We start from the raw sequence: 4,862 nt of genomic DNA, 5'->3' as shown, positions 1-4,862 counted from the left end.
GGGGAAGGAAGGGGGAGGAGGGGGAAGGAAGGGGGAGGGAGGGGGAAGGAAGGGGGGAGGGAGGGGGAAGGAAGGGGGGAGGGAGGGGGAAGGAAGGGGGGAGGAAGGGGGAGGGAGGGGGGAGGGAGGGGGGAGGGAGGGGGGGAAGGAAGGGGGAAGGAAGGGGGAGGGAGGGAGAAGGAAGGGGAGGGAGGGGGAAGGAAGGGGGAAGGAAGGGGGGAGGGAGGGGGAAGGAAGGGGGGAGGGAGGGGGAAGGAAGGGGGGAGGGAGAGGGAAGGGAGGGGGAAGGGAGGGGGGAGGGAGGGGGAAGGGAGGGGGAAGGGAGGGGAAGGGAGGGGGAAGGGAGGGGGAAGGGAGGGGAAGGGAGGGGGGAGGGGAGGGGGAAGGGAGGGGGAAGGAAGGGGGGAGGAGGGGGAAGGGAGGGGGAGGGAGGGGGAAGGGAGGGGGGAAGGGAGGAGGGAGGGGGAAGGGAGGTGGGAGGGAGGGGGAAGGGAGGTGGGAGGGAGGGGGAAGGGAGGTGGGAGGGAGGGGGAAGGGAGGGGGAGGGAGGGGGAAGGGAGGGGGAGGAGGGGGAAGGGAGGGGGGGAGGGAGGGGGAAGGAAGGGGGGGAGGGAGGGGGAAGGGAGGGAGGGGGAAGGGAGGGAGGGAGGGAGGGGGAAGGGAGGGAGGGAGGGAGGGGGGAAGGGAGGGAGGGAGGGGGAAGGGAGGGAGGGAGGGGGAAGGGAGGGAGGGAGGGAGGGGGAAGGGAGGGAGGAGGGAGGGGGAAGGGAGGGAGGGAGGGAGGGGGAAGGGAGGGAGGGGGAAGGGAGGGAGGGAGGGAGGGGGAAGGGAGGGAGGGAGGGAGGGGGAAGGGAGGGAGGGAGGGGGAAGGGATGGAGGGAGGGGGGAAGGGAGGGAGGGAGGGGGAAGGGAGGGAGGGAGGGGGAAGGGAGGGAGGGAGGGAGGGGGGAGGGAGGGAGGGAGGGGGGAGGGAGGGAGGGAGGGGGAAGGGAGGGAGGGAGGGAGGGAGGGGGAAGGGAGGGAGGGAGGGAGGGGGGAAGGGAGGGAGGGAGGGAGGGGGAAGGGAGGGAGGGAGGGGGAAGGGAGGGAGGGAGGGGGAAGGGAGGGAGGGAGGGGGAAGGGAGGGAGGGAGGGAGGGAGGGAGGGGGGAGGGAGGGAGGGGGGGGAAGGGAGGGAGGGGGAAGGGAGGGAGGGGGGAAGGGAGGGGAGGGGGAAGGGAGGGAGGGGGAAGGGAGGGAGGGAGGGAGGGGGAAGGGAGGGGAGGGAGGGAGGGGGAAGGGAGGGAGGGAGGGAGGGGGAAGGGAGGGAGGGAGGGAGGGAGGGGAGGGAGGGGGAAGGGAGGGAGGGAGGGGGAAGGGAGGGAGGGAGGGGGAAGGGAGGGAGGGAGGGAGGGGGAAGGGAGGGAGGGAGGGAGGGGGAAGGGAGGGGAGGGAGGGAGGGGGAAGGGAGGGAGGGAGGGAGGGGGAAGGGAGGGAGGGAGGGAGGGGAGGGAGGGAGGGAGGGGGAAGGGAGGGAGGGAGGGAGGGGGAAGGGAGGGAGGGAGGGAGGGGGAAGGGAGGGAGGGGGAAGGGAGGGAGGGGGAAGAGAGGGAGGGAGGGAGGGAGAGGGAGGGGGGAGGGAGGGAGGGGGAAGGGAGGGGGGGAGGGAGGGAGGGGGAAGGGAGGGGGGGGAGGGAGGGGGGGAGGGAGGGAGGGGGAAGGGAGGGGGGGAGGGAGGGAGGGGGAAGGGAGGGAGGGAGGGAGGGAGGGGGAAGGGAGGGAGGGAGGGGGAAGGGAGGGAGGGGGAAGGGAGGGAGGGAGGGGGAAGGGAGGGAGGGGGAAGGGAGGGAGGGAGGGGGAAGGGAGGGAGGGGGAAGGGAGGGAGGGGGGAGGGAGGGACGGGGAAGGGAGGGAGGGGGAAGGGAGGGAGGGGGAAGGGGGGAAGGGAGGGAGGGGGGGAAGGGGGGGAAGGGAGGGAGGGGGAGTGGGAAGGGGGAGGGGAGGGGAGGGAGGGGGAAGGGAGGGAGGGGGAGGGAGGGGGAAGGGTGGGAGGGGGAAGGGAGGGGAGGGGGAAGGGGGGAAGGGAGGGGGAAGGGAGGGGGGAGGGAGGGGGAAGGGAGGGGGGGGAGGGAGGGGGGGAGGGGAGGAGGGGGAGGAGGGGGGAGGGAGGGGGAAGGAGGGGGAAGGAGGGGGGAGGAAGGGGGAGGGAGGGGGAGGAAGGGGGGGAGGGAGGGGGAAGGGAGGGGGGAGGGAGGGGGAAGGATGGGGGGAGGGAGGGGGAAGGAAGGGGGGGAGGGAGGGGGGAAGGAAGGGGGGGAGGAAGGGGGGAGGGAGGGGGGAGGAGGGGGGAGGGAGGGGGGAGGGAGGGGGGAAGGAGGGGGGAGGAAGGGGGAGGGAGGGGGAAGGAAGGGGGAGGGAGGGAGAAGGAAGGGGGGAGGGAAGGGGGAAGGAAGGGGGAAGGAGGGGGGAGGGAGGGGGGAAGGGAGGGGGGAGGGGGGGAGGGAGGGGGAGGGAGGGGGAGGGAGGGGGGAGGGAGGGGGGGAGGGGAGGGGGGGAGGGAGGGGGGAGGGAGGGGGGGTGGGAGGGGGAGGAGGGGGGGAGGGAGGGGGAAGGATGGGGGGGGAGGGAGGGGGAAGGGTGGGGGGAGGGAGGGGGAAGGAGGGGGAGGGAGGGGGAAGGGAGGGGGAGGGAGGGGGAAGGGAGGGGGAGGGTGGGGGGAGGGAGGGGGAGGGAGGGGGGAGGGAGGGGGGAGGGAGGGGGGGGAGGGGAGGGGGTGGGTGGGAGGGGGAAGGGAGGTGGGAGGGAGGGGGAGGGAGGGGGAGGGAGGGGGGTGGGTGGGGGAGGGAGGGGGAGGGAGGGGGAAGGGAGGGGGAGGGAGGGGGGAAGGGAGGGGGAAGGAAGGGGGGGTGGGAGGGGGAAGGAAGGGGGGAGGGGGTGGGGGAAGGGTGGGGGGAAGGGAGGGGGGGGAGGGAGGGGGAGGAAGAGGGGAGGGAGGGGGTGGGGAGGGGGAAGGAAGGGGGAGGGAGGGGGAAGGAAGGGGGAGGGAGGGGGAAGGAAGGGGGAGGGAGGGGGAGGAAGGGGGAGGGAGGGGGGAAGGGGGGAGGGGAGGGGGAGGGAGGGGGAAGGGGGGAGGGAGGGGGAAGGAGGGGGGAGGGAGGGGGAAGGAGGGGGAAGGGAGGGTGGGGGAGGGAGGGGGAAGGGAGGGGGGGGAGGGAGGGGGAAGGAAGTGGGGAGGGAGGGGGGTGGGAGGGGGGAGGGAGGGGGAAGGAAGGGGGGAGGGGAGGGGGGAAGGAAGGGGGAGGGAGGGGGAAGGAAGGGGGAGGGAGGGGGAAGGAAGGGGGAGGGAGGGGGAAGGAAGGGGGAGGGAGGGGGAAGGAAGGGGGGTGGGGAGGGGGGAAGGAAGGGGGGGGAGGGAGGGGGAAGGAAGGGGGGAGGGGGAAGGAAGGGGGGAGGGGGAAGGTGGTGGGGAAGGGGAGGGGGAAGGTGGTGGGGAGGTGGAGGGGATGGGAAGGTAGGGGATGGGAAGGTAGGGGATGGGAAGGGGGAGGGGATGAGAAGGGGGAGGAGATGAGAAGGGGGTGGTGAAGTGGGAGAGGGATGTGGTAGGGGGATAAGGAAGGGGTGGGGAGGGGGATAAGGAAGGGGTGGGGAGGGGGATAAGGAAGGGGTGGGGAGGGTGATAGGAAGGCTGGTGGGGGGGAAGGGGTGGGGAGGGGGATAGGAAGGCTGGTGGGGGGAGGAAGGGGTGGGGAGGGGGATAGGAAGGCTGGTGGGGGGGAAGGGGTGGGGAGGGGGATAGGAAGGCTGGTGGTGGGGAAGGGGTGGGGAGGGTGATAGGAAGGCTGGTGGGGGGAAGGGGTGATGAGGTTGTGAGGGGTGTGGTGAGGATGGGACGGGGGTGTTGATGGAATGCGAAGGGGGTGGGATGGGGAAATGGTGGGGATAGCAAAAGGGGTGGGGAGGGGGGACGGAGAGAGAGGGCAGGGAAAGGGGTGGGGAGGGGAAAGGGGTGGGGAGGGGAAGGGGGTGGGGCAGATGGATGGGGAGGGGGCTGTGTGGGGATGGGGAAAGGGGTGGGGAAGGGGATGTGGAGATGGAAGGGGGTGGGGAAGGTGAGGGGTGGATGGCGATGGGCTGTGGGAGGGGGATGGGGTGGGGATGGGGAGGAGGTAGGGATGGGGCGGTCAGAAGGGTGGGAGGGGAGGATATGGGAAGGGGGAGGAGATGGGAAGGGGTGGGTGGGGAAAGGGTGGGTGGGGAGGAGATGGGAAGGGGTGGGAGGGGTGAAGGGTGGGAAAGGGTGGGTGGAGAGGACATGGGAAGTGATGGGAGGGGAGATGGGGTGGGGGGAGGAGATGGGGTGGCGGAGAGGAGGTGGAATGGGGGAGGAGGTGTGGGGTGGGGGGAGGAGGTGGAGAGGAGGGGGGACGATGAGGAGGGGTGGGAGGGGAGGAGATGGGGGGGAGGAGATGGGGGGGATGGGGTGGGAGGAGTTGCGAGGGGAGGAGATGGGAGGGGGGAGATGGAAAGGGATGGGAGGGGAGGAGATGGGAAGGGGAGGAATTGGGAGGGGAGGAGATGGGAGGAAAGGATGGGAGGGGGGAGATGGGAAGGGGGAGGAGATGGGAAGGGATGGGCAGGGGATGGGGTGGAGGTGGTGAGGCGGGTGAGGAGGAGGGCTGAGATGGGGTCATAGTGCTGGGTGTGGAGAGGAGGGAGGGGGATATGATCCCTGTCTGCTTCTGGGTTACCTTGACGCTGTTGTCCTTTAAGTGCCGCAACCCTTTTCCACCAAATTAAAAAGCAGTATTTGGAGAATTACTTGGACTGTTTTGAGAAAATGGGAGAATAATACAACTACGTAATTTAATTAAGGCATAATTA

Source organism: Scyliorhinus torazame, chromosome 7 (assembly GCF_047496885.1).
Source record: "Scyliorhinus torazame isolate Kashiwa2021f chromosome 7, sScyTor2.1, whole genome shotgun sequence".
Classification (NCBI taxonomy): Eukaryota; Metazoa; Chordata; class Chondrichthyes; order Carcharhiniformes; family Scyliorhinidae; genus Scyliorhinus; species Scyliorhinus torazame.
The sequence above is the reverse complement of the archived record's forward strand: the minus strand, read 5'-3'. Positions refer to the sequence as shown.